The sequence below is a fragment of the Heterocephalus glaber genome, unplaced genomic scaffold (genome assembly GCF_053883595.1).
Source record: "Heterocephalus glaber isolate CG9 unplaced genomic scaffold, H.glaber_assembly_v1.0 deba00001428, whole genome shotgun sequence".
Lineage (NCBI taxonomy): Eukaryota > Metazoa > Chordata > Mammalia > Rodentia > Bathyergidae > Heterocephalus > Heterocephalus glaber.
The window spans coordinates 23364427-23385682 of record NW_028258293.1 but is presented as its reverse complement, the minus strand read 5'-3'; the positions used below and the strand labels follow the sequence as shown (position 1 = coordinate 23385682).

Here is a 21256-nt window from a genome sequence, read left to right as displayed (position 1 = left end):
GACTATGTTAATCTCTTTTGAAATCTAGTGTGTGATAAACGGCAAGAAGCAAAGGGAAAGAGGAAGAAAACCCAGATAATTCAGAGAAAGACAGAGTCACCAGTTCCTGTTTTCTGTGGACTTCTATCCCTACTTTTCAGTGTAGTGCTGGCTGCACTCAGTAGATTCTTGATTGCCAGCAGATGGGGGAAGAGGAATGTCTGCTTTTATACTATAAAGCTTGAAATTTCAGCTCTTTGATCATACTTATCCCTGATCACTTCATAAAAGATAAATTTCTGGGTAATTTATTAGTGGCATTATCTTAGTACATGACAAAGATATGAGAATTTGGGTTGATTTGTCTAGTTAAGAAAAAGCCATTGTCACTAGTTCCCTTCAAGTCGTGAAGTTCCATGAAATGTGGACTCAGATTCTCTTTTCACTGTTTTGTTTTTCCTTAGCACATTTTGTAGTACATACTGTTTACATTCCTTGTGGGAAACTGGTACATGTACATAATACATCTTGAATTCCTTCTTTTAAAATCCCCTTTCCCTTCCCTCTTTCTCCCTTCCATCTATCTCTTGATCCCCTTCCTTTTTGTACACATTTGCAATACATACTGATTACATTCCTTCTGTTATGTTGTTACATAACCCATCTTAATTTTTATTTTTCTCAGTGTCAGATCTTGGGTCACTGTAATCTCTGATTTCACATTAGCACTTGTCATTGCACTAATGTTACTGAACCAGGCCCATTTTCCCTGTAACAGATCATACCCATCACAGAAATGATGTGTTTTGCATAAGATGAAGAGTGTATTTATGAGACAGCAAATTGTGTGAAGGAGGGAGAGGTAGCTACATCATGCCTCCTTGAGCACAGCAATCAGGTATTTATGAGGTAATGAAATCATGGTCTGAGGCATGAGTAGTTGTTGATCAGTGCATGCATAATCAACCTCATGGCTCTTCATAGAATGCATGTTCAGAAAATGGCACATTAGCATGCTCTGAGGGTGGAGTTTTGGGCCTCTGATGTCAGAAGTTCACCCATCAGACACTTAGTGCTATGGTTTGGATCTAGATATCCCCCCAGAGTCTCACATGCTCGTAGGTGGGGCTTTTCAGAGTTTTCTGGATCTAGGTTGTGTTAATATGGATTAATAGTGTGATAACTAAATTAGTCCACTGATTGACAGCATTGTTCTGGGTGTGGATAATGGGAAGGATTGTGGACGGAATGGAATATAAGGGGAAAGAAGGAAGGCAGGCTTGCTCCACTGCTTCCTGTCTGCCACACCATGAACTGTTTCTCCTCTGCTATGCAACCCTACCTTGGAATGAGCTGAGTGTGCACTAAAAACCTTACAGACAATGAACTAAAATAAGCCTTTCCTCATTTAACTTGTGGGTGTTGGGTGTTTTATCTCAGCAGTGACAAAGTAATTAAGACACTTAGGCAGGAGTGAATTATCAGTGGTTTCAACTATTCAGAGCTACCTCCAGTTTTCTGAAAAACAAATTAGGCAAAGTTGGTACTTTGACCTATATATCAGAGGTGTTATTTTACATCAGAGCTGATGGGAGAATATCATTTAGCGATGGGACCTGCAAAATAGGTGATAAAAATAAGGTAACTAAAAGAAAATGAAACATGAAGGTTTGTGTTTTCTTTGATTTCATTAATGAATGAGATTATTCTAGGGACATATCAGAAGCAGAGTGTCAAAAATTAATTCCCTTCAAGACTAATTTATATTCAAAATAAAGAATCCTATACCGTAAATTCCATCTCAGTTCCTTCTGTCAGGGTAGTGAACCTGGTTATAAAGAAACAGAAGATGAAAGTCAAAGCACCTCCCACCACCAAAGGAAGGGAAGACTCTCTGGTACCTTCCTTGATATTATGATTTTTTTTTTTTGTTTGGTATGGGTTAAAACTTGGGACCTTGAGCTTGCGAGATAAGCAGCAGAACTACTGAGCTAAATCTCCAGCCCAATATGATATTTCTGATAGACATTTATAATACTTTAAAATACAGGATTAATACCCACCCATGTAGATTGAGAAGTGTAAATGTGAAAAACCTATGATGGGAGAGGATGTAGGGTTAATATTATAACAGAGGGTCCCAAGAGACTTTCAACATGGCCCAGCTCATAGTGTCTAGCATGGAAGTGGTAGATGTGGGCTTATCAGGGAAACTCCCTGGAATGTGGCAGCCACTATGGACTTTTTTGGCCATCAGTGGATTCAACTGTATTCTAAACCACTGATAATTATTGAGAGCTATCAAAATGCTTATTAATAACAAACAATTCTTTAGTTTGTGGTAAAATTTGAGGAGGAAACCGATTAAAGTCTTTTTTTGGGTAAGATCAGATAAAACTTGAATGAACAAACTGCTATATTCATGTACACTAAACCTGACTAATATTGATTTGATTTGTTGAGAGCAGCACTGCATACATAATACTATGGCACTATTGGCTCTTCCTGAGGAATACAATTTGGAATCCAGGATTACATGGCATCTAGGTTATTACAGGGACAAATAAAACTTTGAATAGAAATAACTGTTGCTATGTAATGTAAAAATTGGAAAAAGTCTGTAATTAAAATTCAACTGGTTTAATATAGTAATAGAGTTATACTGATGAGTATAATGTGTGTGTGGTGTCATTGAGTGAATATGTATCAAGCTGATAGAAAAATATATTTGAAGGTACCAGATAACAGTGGAGGGTAGTCATAACACCTAAAATGTGGTGATTAATTTTTACATTCTAACTAAATGGGTAATACTGTAGAATAAATCTCAGTACTCAAATATTATGACAAAATCCAAACAAAATAGGACATCATGGATACATATAAAGGAAAATGGCAGAAATAAGCCAAGAATTCCATTTTTAGGTGTATGGAAATATCCATACATATCTCAATACACTTCCATGAGAATATTTATGGCAGCACTATTCAAACAAATCACAATCTGCAAAAAGCTAAAGTGTCTTTCCACAACAAAATGGGCAACTAAATGGTGAAATATTCATACAGTGGAATAGTATACAATTATCATATATATATATATATAAAACTATATTGATTAACTTCACAACATTACCTTATGAGGAAAATGCTAAGTACAAAAGGATGTACTTAGAATCCAATGATTCTTCTATGCATAAAGAGAAAAACACAAGGTGAAAATAACTTATTTTCATATTCCCAGGGTCTCCAACTGCAAAGAGAATCATCATTGATTCTTCTTGTTCCTTAACTCTCCACAGTCAGAATCACATATTTATAATTTTATGTCTAGTATACACACACTTATTGATCTCATCAGAAACAATGAGATTGAAGAAATAAAGAAGAAAAGGTTTAATGGACTTGTTTGGATGTGCAACCCAGAAGCACAGAGTTGAGGATAAGGCTTCTAAAATATTTATATAAAACATATCAGTGATATTCCTTTCACTTTGGGGCCTCACTTTGTAATTCTAGAGGATAGGGGAGACTTTTGGTCAGAAATTTCTCATCTTCAATTACATTCACCTTCATATTCAACAAGATAATTAACGTCTAACTTTGTGTTCCTTCATCTGTTCTCATAGGATAGTGTTCCTAAACTTTTCCCAATACTAATAACTCTGCCTTCCAAATCCTGTACCTACTTACCACATTTTATATCTTGTGTCTATGTTCAGCATCTTAACTTTCTGTCTTCTTCATTTTAGACAATTTAATTGAGGTCTTCCCATTCTATTTAAATGAAATTTGGATCCTGACTATGTTCTTACCTTCTTTATATTTCCCTTATTATGAGATTTTTCAAAGAAATAATTTAAAGGAGTATATATGTCTCAATCAATAATTATTGATGAAATGAATTGGTGAATACATCTCATCCACTTATTATCTACTTTCACTTTTTTCTTTTTTGTTTCTCAGGAAAATAAGTTCTCTACAAGTCTGATATGTTCAAATCACCAAGTCTAGATGTTTATCTAACACCCTCTTATATTAAGGAGATCTCTTTGTTGAATATCTTTTTTTTGTACCCCTCCTGGTAATGTGCCTTTCCACAAATCAGATGATAGAAATAACACAGAATAGAGATTTAGCAAAGAAATGCTAAAAATTCCAGAATTTATTCCACCAATATTTATTAAACATTTTCAGTGTGCTGGGAAATGTTCAAGGTGGTGTGGGTTGATTGATTAGTAAAATAGATTAGATTCCTGTCCCATATAGTTTGCAGTTTGATAAAGAAAGCAGACTATAAACTTGTCAACACATAAATAAGCTAAATAATTCCAGAATGTTTTACATGCTAAGTAAACAATAACCAAGTAAAATAGAAATACCTTGAGGATTCTTTAGATGAATGAATAAATGATTATAGCTTTGTGAATTGTGATTACTGATAAACATGGGCTATTTTAGGCTCTTACTGCTTCTTTTTTAGTTTCTGTGGACTTTAACTCTTAGTCTATGGTTTCTAAGTTCTTTTTTTTTTCTAAGTTCTTATTGTTACTTCACATTAGGAGCTGCTTGGTGGATTTGTTGACCTATGTAAAACAGCTTATTTAACAAGAAAGTCATCACCAAATACTTTCCTCTCACAATTATGTCAAAAAATTTTAGAAATATTAACATTTTAAAATATTTACTTGGGTAGAAATAGATATTAATAAAGAAAATATAAAAGCCCATTTTATGAAAAACCAAATTTCATAATGAAAATAATTAGAGAATAACAATGGTAAATACACTGTGTATCATGATCTAAAAAGAATACATTTGCATTTGCTGATCTCTCAGCTCATTTCCTAATAATAGTATAATTTTTTTGTCCTAAAACATTTTAAGCATTCACAATATATCTTACATTTTGTATAATTTTGAGCAATTTTATCGCCTCTTGGCCTTTTGGCTAAGATCAAGTGTAATTTTGAGCAATTTTGTCATATTTTACTATATTTATTATTCTTTGTCTTTTTGGTATTAGGAATATTTTTGATAGGGCAGTCCTCTAGTTAAGATGTACTGTGGATTGAAATTTTATTCTTAAAACCCTGCCTTTTCTAGTTGTTTTCCATAACTGTGTTCCCTGTCACAAACAGGCCTGCTCAGTATAAGAAGCACTTGAATCTACTTTCTTTTTCTTTCTTTTGATTCTTTCTTCACATTGTCTCCTGAAAATCATTTGCTTCTTTTTCTACAAAATTTTAAAAACTCTTCATTTGTTTATAACACTATCAAATTAGTTAACCCTAATATTGTAGACTCTTTATAATCTAGTAATAATCCACTCCCATAATTATCTTTTACAACTGTTCTCTTTCTAATAACTCTCTTCATTTGTAGGCAACACTGCATCACTTTCTGTCCACTTCAAGTTTGTTTATTTACTTGTGTGCTATATTTCAAGATGCCTTCCCATTCCCTTTTTCTTTTGGTTTCTATACTTGGCTCAGTTCAAGTTTCTGTTTATTTGTGAAAGCTTTCATTAATCTTGCAGGTCATGGGTGTTGCTTTCTTTTCTGTGTTTAGAATAATAACAACTGTTAGTAAGACATGAGTATTACTAAAAATGTTAAATTTTACACGAGCTCTATTCATTCCTGGAAAGCTGCTATGATTACACATTCCAACACCTACTTCTGTTTCATAAAAGGGCTTTCCACCTAAAATCAGGAACAAGATATGGATGTCCACTATCACCACTTGTATTTATTTATTTATTTAGTACCTGGGATTGAACTCAGGACCTTGCACTTGCGAGGAAGGCGCAGTGCCACTGAACTAAATCCCTGGGCCTCACCACTCGTATTTAACATAGTACTTGAAACATTAGCCAGAGGAATCAGGTAAGAGAAAGAAATAAAAGGGACACATTTAGAAAAGAAAGAACTCAAATTATCATTATCTGCAGATGACATGATTCTTTACATGGAAGACCCAAAGAACTCCACCCAAAATCTCTTAGAATTAACCAATGTCAGCAATGTAGCAGATACAAGATCAGCACAAAAAAATCATTAGCATTTGTGTACACCAAAGGTGAATGGGATGGGAAAGACATTATGAAAAGAATACCATTCATAGTAGCTTCAAGAAAAATGGAATTCCTAGAAATTAACCTCCCCAAGGAAGTGAAAGATCTCTACAAAGAAAGCTACAGTACTCTGAAAAAGGATATTGAAGAGGACATCAGAAAATGGAAAGATAGCCCCTGCTCCCGGATAGGCAGAACTAATATTGTCAAAATGGTCATACTTCTGAAACTGTTATACAGATTCCATGCAGTCACAATTAAAATACAAACAGCATACTTTACAGAACTAGAGAAAACAACCCTAAAATTCACATGGAACCAGAAGAGACCCAGAATAGCAAAAGCAATTTTAGGCAACAAAAGCAAAGCAGGAAGCCTTTCTATACTTGACTTCAAACTATACTACAAAGCAATAGTGATAAAAATGGCACGGTATTGGAATAAAAACATATACATGGAACAGTGAAACAGAATTGAGGATACAGAAACATCCTCAGAAACATTCAGCTATTCAGTCTTTGACAAAGGGACCGAAAGTATATGTTGGAGGAAAGAGTCTACTCAGCTACTGGTGCTTGGAAAGCTGGATATCTGTTTGCAAAAGATTGAAACTGGACCCTTATCTCTCACCACGTACTAAATTAATATCAAAATAGATCAAAGATCTAAACATTAAAACAGAAACATTAAACCTACTGGAAGATAAAATAGGTAAAGTATTTGAAGACAGGTATAGGGAAGGATTTTCTAAACAGAGCCTTAGTTGCACAAGAAATAACAGCAAGAATCAACAAGTAAGATTATATCAGACTAAAATTTCTGTACATCCAAAGAAACAATTAGTGTGAAGAAACAACCTACAGAATGAAAAAAAATTTGCCAGCTAGTCCTCAGAGGACTAATACCAAGAATATGTAAAGAACTACAGAAATTAAACCACTCAAAATTAAAGACCCAGTCAAGAAATGGGCAAGAGAGATGAACAGACACTTGACAGAGGCAGAAATACAAATTGTCAACAGATATATTAAAAAAATTTTCAACATCTCTGGCCATTAGAGAGATGCAAATTAAAACAATGCTAAGATTCCATCTTATTCTGGAAAGAATGGCAATCTTCAAGAAATCAAACAATAACAAACCCTGGAGGGCTGAGGTGAAAATACAAATCCTCCTTTAATGTTGGTGGGAATGTAGACTAGTACAACCATTATGGAAATCAGTATGGAGATTTCTCAAGAACTAAAATTAGAAATCCCATATGACCCAGCTATCCCCCTTCTAGTTACCTTCCCCAAAGAGGCATGAAGTATTAATTCATAATATTGAGTTTTTGGACACTGTATTACACTGTATTAAGACACTGTATTAGACACTGTATAAGACACTATATTACAGTGATAGATGCATACCAATGTTTATAGTGGCACAATTCATGTTAGTTAAATTCTGGAAGCAGCCTATATACCCATCGACAGATGATTGGATAAAGAAAATGTGGTATCTATATATATAGGTATACTGCTTGACTATAAAGAATGACACATTAGAGACATTTGTAGGAAAATGGATGCACATGGAAAATATGTTGAGTGAAATGAACCAGACACACAAGCTTAAATACAGTATTGTATCTCTCATTTGAGTGAGGCAAAGTTCAAACAAAAATAATAAAGGATAGTTAGAAGGGGACAAGGCAATGGATCTCTTGCAATAGGAAAGTGGTGCAAGGAAACAAGGGTGAGGGGTGAGGAGAAAGAGAAGGGGAAATAAGTAGAATAAAGATATACCATGTACAGGAACCTGATAACCTCAATGAATGTAAACATTATATGTCATAACATGAGCTAAGATTAATACTATCAAGGAGAATAAAAATTGGGAAAGGGGAATTGAAGGGAGGGAGGAGGAGGGAAGGGGAAGGAGATTTAAAAAAAAGAAACAAGCTGTAGTATATACATATACCTACTCCCCAAGATGATTGTAAACTGTAGGTACTGCAAACATGTACTATAAAATTTTTAAGAAGAAAAAAAGAAAAAGCTCACTGCAAAGAACCTCATATGACTTAATTAAGGTATATGTTTCATTTTTTAAAGAAGCTTAGGACAGATCAGACACAGATGCTTTAAATTCACATTCTTTGACTAACAAAAGATTAGGTGAACTATTTATCCTCACAGATCAACAGAAAAATGTCCCTATTAACTCAACCAAGCATTTTTTCTGCTTTTCCTTTTCCTCTATTCTCTTGAAATTGACCTACCATCTTCCTCATCCTACATAAAACTCCTTACTGACCTATCTTAATAATCTGTTGACCTTAGAAAAAACATTTTCTGATTATTCCAGTATCCCCATTTCAGTCTTTTCTTAGGCTGATTGATTCTTCCTTCCTCATAAAAGAAACCACCATTCTGTCTGTGCTTAGAGATATTTGTTGCTCTCATGGTTGTATTATTTTCCCTATTGCAGTAGTCCCCCTTGTTCCAATAATTCTTTAAAATACACTTTGTTTTGGCCTAATTATGGATTTGTTTTATATGACAATGTAGATCATCAAATTATTTATTGATTATTAAGTTAACACATGCTCTCTTCTATATCAATAGCTATTTTTTAATAACAGATAATGACAAATTTATATCTGTGTTGTTAACTTGTCTTAGTCCGAGTCCCCGACTGCTCCTTATGACAATTTCCATTGATTTCTGTTTCTAATTTCATCTCCACATCTGTTGTTATAGCTTTCTGTCTACCCAAGTTCTCATCTTTACCCATTTGTCTCCTTGAAGCCAAATTCCTTGTCCTCAGTTTGCTTCAGACAGAGCAGGTTCTTTCCCCATTGTTGTCAAGATGTTGACTCACAGCTTCAGCTCAGGCTCTGACTGCTTATATAAGGGCCTGAATTTATTTCATGGCAGGAAGTGAAAAACTGGTTTTACTTTCATTCTAAGTGTTATTGTGATATATTAACATCTTATCATGATCCCTGGGTTTAAAAATTACCAAGACATGGAAATACACTTTATAACAACAGCTTCCAGGAACCTCCGTGATCAAAATCAAACTCAGATTTCAGGGAATAAAGACAGTATTTGATATCAATTGGTCAAAATCTTTTTCTGTAATCACAGGTTGTAATTAAGAATCATAGTGCAGTATGAAATAATCTGTTTTAAAGATGTATCCATTTCTCTAGTTAGCCTAGTAATGTAAGTCATAGTAGCCAGGAGATCCATTAAAAAACATAACTATGAGAAATCTTGAAATTTTCAAGTTTGCAATCTACCATTTTGAATGCCAGTGAAACAGCTATTAACTGCTCCAATAACCACATCATGTGTTCCTTTCCCCTAGGAAATTTCCTTAATGTATTTGGAGACAGTATCTAGACAAGCAGCATTATAAGCTATGCTGTAAATGGGACTTTCTGTACTGTGAAAATCAGAGGAAAGATAAGTACAACATTCATCTTCTCTCAGCATCACACTCTAGGCCCCAGTATGGGCAAAGAGGATATCTAAAGTGTTGTGATGTTCCATTGAGTGTTTTGTTGAATGCAGAGGTTCTCATCCACCTTCAGAAGGTGGCTTCTACCTGTATGAACCTCTGGGATGTCTGATTGTCTATGAAATCTGAGATTTAAAAAACAAAATTATTTTTATTGGGACATGTTTGTAGTACCTAGTGATTACATTCCTCATGTACGTAACACATCTCAATTCTTTTTTCAAACGATTTCCCTCCCTTCAATCCCCCTCCCTCCTCATTCTCTCCATCTCTTGGTCCCTCCCTTTCTCTTTTGCAAAAGATCTATTTCTTTTTCCTTTTATCTATCTTTTATTTTTCTCTTTATATTGTGTGAATCTCATATAATGGAATTTATATTTATGCCCGTGTGTCTGATTTATTTACTTGACGTTAATTTCTTAAGGCGCATCCATTTTCCTACAAATGACTCAAATTTATATTTCTTTGTGACACAGTAGAACTCCATTGAGTATAAACAGCACATTGTCTTTATGCATTCATCAGTTTATGGGACTATAGATTTAGACATTATGTGTTGTGCTGCTATAAATATAGGATTTCATGTATCATTGCAATATGATTCCTTTAAATCTTTTAGGAAGATACCCAGAAGAGGTACATCTGGATCATATGGAATTTCTATTTTTAGTTTTTTATTAATCTCCATAGTGATATCCATACTGGTTATATTAATTTATATCCCTAGCAACAAGGTGGAGGGTTCATTTTCCCCAAAATCTTCACCAGCATTTGTTTTTGGAGACCTTGCTGATAGTAAGATTTCCATCTTTCTGGAGTAAGATGGAATCCCAGTGTTGTTCTGAATTGCATTTTTGTAATGGCCAAAGATGCTGAACATTTTTCATATGTGTATTGGCCATTTGACTTCTTTGGAGAAGTGTCTATTCATTCCAATTCCCCATTTTTTTTATTGGCCTTTTATTTTGGAGGGATCTAAATTTTTTCTTTTCTCTTTTCTCTCTCTCTCTTTTTCTCTCTTTCTTTCTTTTATTTTTTGCAGTACTGGTAATCAACCTTAGGACCTTGAGCTTGCCAGGCCAGCACAGCACTACTGAGCTACATCCCCAGCTCTAGGATCTAATTTTTTTTGAGTTCTTTATATATTCTAGATATTTGTCCTCCATCGCAGGAGTAGATGCCAACTTTTTTCCACATTGTGTAGGTTGTCTCTTCACTATGTTGATTGCTTCCTTTGCTTTGCAGAAGCTTTTTCATTTGATATAATCTCATTTGTTGGTTCTTGGTAATACTTTTTGAACAACTGGGGCTCCACTCAGAAAATTCTGGCCTATGCTTATGTCTTTAACAATTTTACTTGTTTTATCTTCCAGCAGATTCAGTGTTTGTGTTTCAACATCTAGATATTTGATCCATTCTGGTTTGAGTTTAGTATAGGGTGAAAGATGGAGTCTAGAGTCATCTTCTACTTCAGAAAACCACTTTTCCCAGAAGCATTTTTTTAATTAAATTCTTTTATTGGTACATTGTAGGTATACAACACAATTACATTTCTCATTGGGAATTGTACCTTTACATGATGCATCTTGGCTCTTATTTTTTCCCCATTCCTAGCCCTCACTTCACGCCCTCCACCCTTCCCTATTTACAAAGACTTTATTTCCGTTTTTTCCATTTCTCAGCATTTTTCCTTTCCCTTCTTTCATTCCTCCTGCCCCTCCCACTACCCCTACCCCTTTGGACATTTTCTTCCTATTTTACATTATCGATTATTCATTCTAATCAGTGGTACATTTTAGGTATACAATATAATGACATTCATCATTGGAAATTTGCACCTTTACATAGTCTCTCTTGGTTCTTATTTTTCACCCTTGCCCAGCCCTCCCTTCAACCCCTCCAGTCCTCCCTATTTACAAAGATTTTGTTCCTATTTTTCCGTTTTCTCATATTAATCCCATTCCCTTCTATCCTTTCCCCTAGCCCTCCCACTTCCTTCCCCTTTGCCCCTTTTCTTCCTATTTCACATGACCTATTATACATTTAGTCCTTATTTACACTTTCAGTTTCTCACACCAGAGAAACTATTTGGTATTTATTCATGTGTATCCTATTTATTTCACTTAAGAGTATTGCCTCAGTGTGCATCCACTTAGCTATAAATGTCTCTAATTTCTCATTTTCTATGGCTGAGTAGTACTCCATTTTATAAAAAGCCCACATTTTCTTGATCCATTCTCCAGTTGATGGGCATTTGGGCTGTTTCCAAGTTTTAGCTATCACAAACTGTGCTGCTATGAACATGGATGCACATATATCACTGTGGTATGATTTTTTTAATTCTTTGGGGAAGATCCCCAGCAATGGAATAGCTGGGTCAAATGGGACTTCCAGTCCTAGTTCTTTGAGGTGTCTCCATACTGATTTCCACAGTGCTTGCACCAGTCTACACTCCCACCAACAGTGGAGTTGGGTTCCTCTTTCCCCACAGCCCCGCCAGCATTTGTTATTGGTTGATTTCATGATAGCAGCCATTCTTTCTGGAGTGAAGTGGAATCTCAGCATTGTTTTCATTTGGATCTCTCGAATGACCAGTGATGTTGAACATTTTTTCATGTATTTATTTGCTATTTGTACTTCTTTGTCTGAGAAATGTCTGTTCATTTCAGATGCCCATTTATGGATTGGGTCTTTAAATTTGGGAGGTGTGATCTTTTTAAGTTCTTTATAGATTCGATTATAGATTATTAGACCTTTGTCTGAGGATGAGCAGATTTTTCCCCACATTGTGGGTTGTCTCTTCACACTGCTGCTGGTTTCTCTTGCTGTGCAGAAGCCTTTTAATAAGAAGAGATCCCATTTGTTGATTGTTTGTGCTAGTTCACGGGCAACTGAGGTTTTGTTCATAAAATCTTTTTCTACACAGATGTCTTCAAGGGTTCTACCTAACCTCTGTTCCAACTGGGTCAGAGTTTCTATTGTAATATTTAGATCTTTAATCCATTTTGATTTTAGTTTAGTGCGTGGTGAAAGATACAGGTCTAGTTTTAATCTTTGGCAAGTTGAAGCCCAATTTTTCCAGCACCATTTATTAAAGAGGCTATCTTTCCTCCAGTGAGGGTGTTTGGCTCCTTTATTGAAGATGAGAGGGCTGAGTGTGTCTGGCATTGTTTCTGCATCTTCTAACCTGTTCCACTGGTCCTCAGGTCTGTTTCTTTGCCAGTACCATGCTGTTTTTATCACAGTAGCTTTGTAGTAGAGTTGCAGGTTGGGGATTGTGATACCCCCTGCCATATCTCTGTTACCTAGAATTGCTTTTGCTATTCAAGGTCTCTTCTTGTTCCAAATGAATTTTTGGATTGTTTTCTCAAGGTCTATGAAGTATGCTGCTGGGACTCAATTGGAATTGCATTAAATCTATATAGCAGTTTTGGAAGTATGGCCATTTTCACTGTATTAATCCTTCCTCCCCAGGAGCAGGGGATGTCTGTCCATTGTCTGATATCATCTTCAATCTCTCTTTTCAGAGTGCCATAGTTTTCAGAGAAGAGGTCTTTGATTTCTTTCATTAGGATGATTCTTAGGTATTTCAGTTTTTTGGATGCTATTGTGAAAGGAATTATTTGCCCTATTTCTCTCTCAGTGAGTCTGTCATTGATGTAGAGGAAAGCTATTGACTTTTGTGTGTTGACCTTGTAACCAGCTACTTGACTGAATTTGGTTATTAAGTGTAGAAGATTTTTGGTGGCGTTCTTGGGGTCTTCTATATAGAGTATCATGTCATCTGCAAATAATGACAATTTGACTTCTTCATTTTCTACCTTTATTCCTTTTATTTCTTTCTCTTGTCTAATTGCCGTGGCTAATGTTTCCAAAACTATATTGAACAAGAGTGGTGATAGTGGACATCCTTGTCTTGTTCCTGATTTTAGTGTGAAGGATTTCAGTTTGTGATCATTTAGTATGATATTGGTTGTTGGTTTTTCATAGATGGCTTCTATCAGTTTGAGGTAGAGACCATCTATTCCAATTTTTTGTAGGGTTTTTATCATAAATGCATGTTGGATTTTGTCAAATGCTTTTTCTGCATCTGTGGAGATAATCATATGGTTTTTGTCCTTGGCTCTATTGATATAGTGTATTACATTGATTGATTTGCATATATTGAACCATCCCTGCATCCCTAGGATAAATCCCACTTGATCAGGGTGTATGATCTTCTTGATGATCTTCTGCATTCTGTTTGCCATTATCTTATCAAGGATTTTTGCATCTATGTTCATTAGTGAGATTGGGCTATAGTTCTCTTTTTTGGTTGGGTGTTTCTCTGCTTTGGGGATCAAGGTGATGCTTGCTTCCAGGAATGAATTTGGGAGTATTGCTTCCCTTTCAATTTCATTGAAGAGTTTCAACAGTAGTGGCAGCAGTTCCTCTCTAAATGTCTTGTAGAATTCAGCAGTGAAGGCATCAGGGCCTGGGCTTTTCTTAGTTGATAAGTTTTTAATGACATTTTCAATTTCATTGGTTGATATTGGGTTGTTCAGAATGTTTAGGTCTTCTCTGTTCAACTTTGGTAATTCATATGTATCTAGGAATCTGTCCATTTCTTCTGTGTTGTCCATCTTATTGGCGTATAGGTTCTGGAAGTAGGTATTGATGATCCTCTGGATTTCTGCTGGGTCTGTTGTCATTTCACCCTTTTCATTCCTAATTGCATGGATTTGGGCCTTTTCTTTCCCTTTTCTGACAAGGTTGGCTAAAGGTTTGTCAATTTTTTTGATTCTTTCGAAGAACCAACTCTTGACTTCATTGATTTTTTGTATCGTTGTCTTAGTCTCCATTGCATTGATTTCTCCTCTTATCTTTATAATTTCCTCCCTTGTATGAGTTTTGGGGTTGTCCTGTTCTTCTTCTTCTAGAAGCTTGAGGTTCAGCATCAGGTTCTTTAATTGGGCTTGTTCTGTTTTCCTAATATGTGTATTCACTGCTATGAATTTCCTTTGTGAGACTGCTTTCATTGTGTCCCATAGATTCCGATATGTTGTATTGTCATTGTCATTTAATTGAAGGAACTGTCTGATTTCTTCAATTTCCTCTGTGACCCATTGGTTATTCAGAAGTGTGTTGTTCAATTTCCACATGTTTATGAAATTTTTTGAGTTCCTTTTGCTATGGATCTCCAATTTCATCACACTATGGTCTGATAATGTACAGGGGATAATTTCAATTCCTTTGCACCTACTTAAACATGTTCTATGTGTGAGTATGTGGTCTATTTTTGAGAATGACCCATGTGCAGCTGAGAAGAATGTGTATTCTGATTTTGTGGGGTGGAAGACTCTGTAAACATCTGTTAAGTTCATTTGTTCAAGAGTTCGATTGAGTTCTAGTATTTCATTACTTATTTTTCATCTAGTTGATCTATCTATTTGTGACAGTGGGGTGTTGAGGCCCCCCACTACAATCGTATTAGTGCATATAAGACTTTTCATGTCTGTTAGTATTTGTTTTATATAGTTGGGTGCACTAGTGTTTGGTGCATAGATATTTATGATTGTCACCTCTTCCTCTTGGATTCTTCCCTTTACAAGGAGGGAGTGTCCTTCTTTGTCTCTCTTAATCAGTGTTCATTTGAAATCTACTTGATCTGCCAAGAGGATAGCTACTCCTGCTTCTTTTTGGGTTCCTGTCTCATGGAGAATTGTTTTCCACCCTTTAACTTTCAGTCTATGAGTTTTCTTTTGAATTAAGTGTGTTTCTTGTATGCAGCATATTGTTGGATTTTGCTTCTTGCCCTATTCTGCCAGTCTGTTTCTTTTATTTGGTGAATTGATACCATTAACATTGATGGTTATAACTGAAACGTATTGACTTGTCATTGCCATGACTTTCTTTTTGTTGGGTTCTCCCCCTTTACATTTAATTTCTTGTCATGCCAGATGGGTTCATTCTGCTTTGCTTCCTAGGGTTGTGATCCTCAATTTCTGTTCCTTGGATATTGTGTAATATTTTTTGGAGTGCTGGTTTGGTATTCATGAAGTTGCTAAGGTGCTCTTTGTCATGAAAGTATCTTATTTCTCCATCAGTTTTGAAAGATAGTTTTGCAGGGTACATCAATCTGGGTTGGAGGCTGTTTTCTTTTAGGGCTTGGAATATGTCACTCCAAGCTCTTCTTGCACTGATGGTTTGTGTTGAGAAGTCTGCTGTGATTCCGATGGGCTTTCCTTTGTATGTGATTTGTTTCTTTTCTCCGAGTGCTTGGAGAACTTTGTTCTTCTGTTGTGTTTCTGGAATCTTAACAATTATATGCCTATGTGTAGATTTTTTTTTATCAAGGCTATTTGGAGTCCTATATGCCTTACTTATCTGTATGTCAAGCTCTTTTCCCCTGCTTGGGAAGTTTTCTGCCATTATTTCTATGAAGAGATTTTTTATGTCATCTCCACTCTCTCCTGTTTCTTCTTTGACTCCAGTCAGTCTTATGTTATTCTTCTTTGCATCATCTAGCAGCTGCTGGATTGATTTCTCATGTTCCCTTATAATTTTGAAGCAATTTTTCTTTTCCTGGTCACTAATTTCAATCTTATCTTCTATATCTGAAATTCTGTCCTCACATTGGCTCATTCTGCTGTGTAGACTTTCAATGGAGTTTTTCATGTCCTGGAAATCTATTTGCATCTGTTTTATGGATTCCATTTATTTCTTATGTTGGGATTCCATCATGTTCCTGAGCTCCTCTCTAGATTTCTTAATCATGTCTTGCACTAGGGGCACAATTTTTCCTGTTATCTGAGAAATTATTTCTGATTTCATTTTTTCCAGATCCCCTTTTGTTGCCAGTTCAGTGGGTCCAGGTGATTGAGTATCAGAGTGTTCCATCTCATTTCCCTTTGGGGTTGCTGTAGGTGATCTGGAAGTCTGGTTTTGAGACTTATTTATGTGTTTTCTCATTTTGACTGGGGTTGGGGGCTGTTAGTGCCTGCACGGATTACCTCCTCTGAGGTGGGAGAGGTTGGACAGGGGCCGGGAGCAGCGGTAGGGGAGGTGACCCAAAAGCCCTTTGTGTGGGCTGGGAGCAGCAGGAGGGATGGTGGCCGGGAAGCCCCTTCCTCTGGACCAGGAGCAGTGGGGTGGCAGCTCAGAAGCCCCTACCTCTGGGCCGGGAGCAGCAGGACTCAGTACCTTGGCCTGGTGGTCTGGTGTCCTCCGTGTCTTTTTAGTGTGGAACCAGGTGGCTTCCTGTCTGCAGCAGCATGATTTGACATGTTCCATGCGACTGGGGACCTTGGTCAGCATATTTACACTTAAATCTTTTTTATAATTATTTTAAAAAGATATTTTGAGCTAGACTTGAGTTTGTCAAATTGAACTGCTACCCTTTGACTTTCCTGTATCTGAATTCTTATTTAGATTTGGGTAATTTTTTGTTATCACTTCTTTCTAACTCTTTGATACTCTCAAATTCTTCTTGAATTATGATAACTCAAATCTTTGAATACAGTACCACCTTCCAAATTCTCATATGGTTTATTTTTTTTCTTATTGTTTTATCTCCTCCAATTATGTATTTTCAAAGTCAATCTCAAACTTACTCATATTAATTCTCTTTTATGTAGCCTACTACTGATGCCTTCAACTAAGCTTTTAATTGTATTGAGTGTAAATTTAGCTCAAGAATTTCTGATGTTTTTGAAGTCCTTGCCTTAGTTTTTTTCTGTTAGAGCACTGAAACATTTCTGTTAGTTTTCTGCAAGCTCATTGATTTTCCTTAAAACAGCTGTTTTAATTTATCTAAGAGTTCTCACACACTGATTGAATTCTAGTCAATTCTAGCATCTTATTTTGATTACTAGGTGACATCATGGTGAAAGCTGAAAGGTCCATATGTTTATTGACATGTGACATTATTTGATCATTGAAAGATTAGGCATTATTTATCTTCCTTATCTGGCTTTCTTTGTGCCTTTTCTCCAGAAAATCTAAGTAAATTGCTTATTTTCTCTTATTTCCGTTATTTCAGTCTGAAGCAATGCCCAGGTCTAGATTTGTCAGGAATCTGTTGTTACAGTTGTTGGATGTTGTTTTAATTCTGAAGGGGATTGTAAGCCCAGCTTTTTCCAAGTACTCTGTTGTGGTATATTGTTCAGGAAAGAAGTGAAGAAGAAGAAGGAGGAGGAGGAGGAGGAGGATGGGGAGGAGGAGGTGGAGGAGGAGGAGAAGAGGAGGGGCAGGGGGAGGGGGAAGAGGAGGAGGAGGAGGAGCACCTAGAGGCTAATTTCATAATCCTTTCTCTGAAGGCAGTGTAGGCCCAAATGCCTCATCCATAGTTACTGGCCTATAAATCAAATAGTGTAGGATGGTGTCTGGCTCTGAGCAGAGTTACTGTGGATAGACCAACACCAGCCTCCTATCTCAGACCTGTGGCCTCTTAAATTACCAAACTATCAAACTAAACCTACACATCACAAATAGCAGCAAAACATTGGGCTAGGACCAAGGCCCATGCTTCCATGAACTGCCTATTCTTGAGTTAAACTCATAGTCCAATACTATTGCAATCATCTACAGATGATGCTAGTTGGAATAGAAGTCCATTAGAGTGAGACTGTGTGTCTTCCTCTGGCAGTGAAACTGAAACAGAGGCTCTGTACATAGGAAGGCCTAGCACTAGGGCACCATTAGGATCCACCCAGTGTTTGGTTTTACCGGCCAAGCACTAATTTCCAGGGCAAAGTGATGCACTTAGTACCCTGTCTGACCCTCAGTGAATGAAGTCGTGCTCTACACTGTGCCACCCAAGGTTGAAGTACTGGTAGTAAATGCAGAACCTTGGACACCTGGGTTAATGCTACAATGATTCATGACTGAGTCTCACATCTCCAAGAACAAGCAGTTTCAGAGATACACCAAGGTCTGTGGTACTGATGGAAGTAATGTGGGTGAAAACACACCCTGTTCACTGGGACACAGGTTTTTTTCCCTGGTACTGGGGTAGTTCTAGAGCTCCATATGCAAGCATGGCCTGATGATACCTGTGCTGCCCCGTTGCAGTGTGTGACAGAGGAAAACCTAGGACAAAAAAGATTACTTGGAGATGAGACTTAGTTCAGCCACTGAGAGGCCCACAGGGGCTCTTTTCAACAGAGTACTCAGCATTCAAGAGACTTTGAGGAGAAAAAAATCCCCAAAGCTAAGAACTCTCTAGATTTTATTTCAAATGTCAGTGTAAGACAGAAAAGCAGGAGAAAAGCAGTTTGAGCAAGAAGCTGTGTTAAGCAGTTTTTCTTGGGATAAGGGGAAGGATAATGGCCAGACACACCCTGCTACAGTAATTTAAACTTCCTGTTGTTTAACCATTCGATTCTCACACAGCCTGTGGAGTTTTACCCACAGTTTAATTATTTACTTCTCACAGAGCCTAAGTGCTTTTGCCCTGCAGTTTAATTATTTGTGCACTTTGCTCTGTGTTGTAACCATTCACTCTTTAGCCAAGTCCCCACACTACCCAAAGTTGGGGAATTAGTTGTGGAAATAGTCCATTGTCCTAAGACTACTGTTAAGCTGGTAAGTACCTGAGTTTCCCAACTGCAGTGGCCTACACAGCCTCAGGTATTTCCCAAGCCTACTCCAAGGCTGGGACTGTTGCAGCAAAATCTTGAATCTGTCCTCCAGGCACATAGGTCTCCACCTAATGCCTCAGACTAACTAGAGTCTCCATCTGTAAGTTCTGGCCTAGGTTTAGGACCCTCAGTTTTTACTGGGTGCTTGGTCTCACCCCAGTGGGCTTGGCACTGGCCTCTGAGACAAAGCCCTGTGTTAGATTTTGGGCTCTGGTCCTCTGAGTGTAGGGTTCTGGTTTCCTCTGTGCCATCTAACGTTGAGGGAGTGGTGGTGAAGCCAGTCTCTTTGCCAGCTGACCTAACACAGTTCAGTCTTGTATCTCAGTCTGCACATACTGGCTTGGTGATAGGAGTCATGGAGTTTTTTCAATACTGCTTTTGCCCTGGCAGGCTTGGGACTGGTTTTCATTTCTAAGGCCTGGATTTCTCTCTCCCTCCCTCAAGCAAGAGGCATACTTTTCCATACTGGGCTGCTTGGTGTTGAGGGAGGGAAGTTGCAGTCAACTCCTTTTTCTTCCTGCCATTTTCAATGCATCGTTTTGCTTTATTACTCAAAAATGAGTATTATGATACTTTACCTGATATGCTTATGTCTCGTGTTTGTAGTTTCTTGCATACGTAGTTGTTCCACTTGGTTTGTCAGTGGGGAAGAATTCACTGAAGAACATATTTAGCAGCAATCTTGCACCACCTCATTTATTCTTTTTTCAGTTACTTTGCTGCACATGATAATTATGGTAGAAAAAGAATCAAAATGTGTCAATAAGATATTTATAAGGTAACACTTTTCTAACAGTATGTTACAGTTTTGATTATACCCAAACAGCACTGCATGAAACATTTTTTTGTTTTAACATTCTAAAATACTCAGAAATTTTGAACTTTAATACAGGAGGGCTATGATAATAATAAAAAAAAGTCATATAGTGGCCATTATTTTAAGTTAGAAAAGAAATTTTAGTGTTTAATATATACTAGGGACTTTTTTGAATGGTGTTGTCACATAATATGAAGGGAAGTTAATATGATTATGGAAAAGTAAAGGCTCAATTTCCAAATTGTCCATTTCAGAGCTTATAGGAGAATTTAATTCACAAAAACTTCAGTGGTCTGCAATTGGTGGTAGAGAAGAAATTTTAAGAGGCAGGGTTTTATTTTTTGGCACAGTAGGAAAAAAATGTGCTTATCTTTTCCTCTGAATTATCAGCAATTTATTGCATGTCTGCAAGTACTTTTTGCACAATAAAAGAAACGTGTATCTCCTCTTTTGAATCATCAGCAATTCATTGCATGTTTCTAAGTACAGTTTTCAGAGGTCAATGTATGAATCTTCCTTCCACGTGTAAGGTTTTCTTCTGCCTTTGAACTTTTGAAGAGGCTTTTATTACACAGTACTCCATAACTCAATGTATCTTGTTGCATTACTTTGCATTCTAATAATGCACCCAAGGTGACCATTCACAATAGTTTTTGTTGCATTTTCCTGAAAGAAGATTAAACATATTTGAGAGAAATGTGGACTAAAACTTTTTCATGAATGGATTTCAGGAAAGGCAATTATAGAATGTCTTTTCACATTTAGCCTGGTGCATAATGTGTGAGAGCCAACTAAATTGACATACTTAATTCAGAAATTGAACATCAGCAATTAAATTATGTTTCTGAGCTGAACAAATTTTACATATGTTTTTGTTCAGTCTTGAAAAATATTTTGCTTTTTTTGTAAAGAGTAGTTAGACTTTATTGAGAGAAAGATAGCTTTTGTCTTAGACAGAAGGGGGCCCAGAAAGTGGGTTACCCTGAAAAATATTTTCTTAAATTCATAAAATTTGCCTTACTCTACCACTTACCCATATGTTTTTCTCTTTCTGTGTACTTTTGTCTTCCATTTACATGAAGTGGCTTTTAAACCCCTGCGTTTTAGAGGTATAAAAGTTTTAACAGCATCACTAGTATTTTCCACAGTGCAAAATTATATTTTATTGAAAAATGGCAACAACTTTAGATAATTGTATTACAAACGGGATAACTGTATGTGTGTTTGAACTGCATCAACAAATTTTTTCTA

General features: G+C 36.5%; 1 protein-coding gene and 1 long non-coding RNA gene across 3 annotated transcripts in view; one reads left to right on the top strand and one right to left on the bottom strand.

Annotated features, from left to right (window-relative positions):
• LOC101708863 (interferon-induced very large GTPase 1-like) overlaps window positions 1-8987 on the bottom strand; it is a 47303-nt gene extending 38316 nt beyond the window's left edge. For both annotated transcript variants that reach the window (XM_087211803.1, XM_087211802.1), the window contains exon 1: window positions 8833-8987. The gene's annotated coding sequence lies outside the window, so the exon portion shown is untranslated. The remainder of the gene's footprint in view (window positions 1-8832) is intronic.
• The window catches only part of LOC147828017 (uncharacterized), a 96216-nt gene that overhangs the window by 27507 nt on the left and 47453 nt on the right, over window positions 1-21256 (top strand). The gene's annotated exons all lie outside the window — the stretch shown is intronic.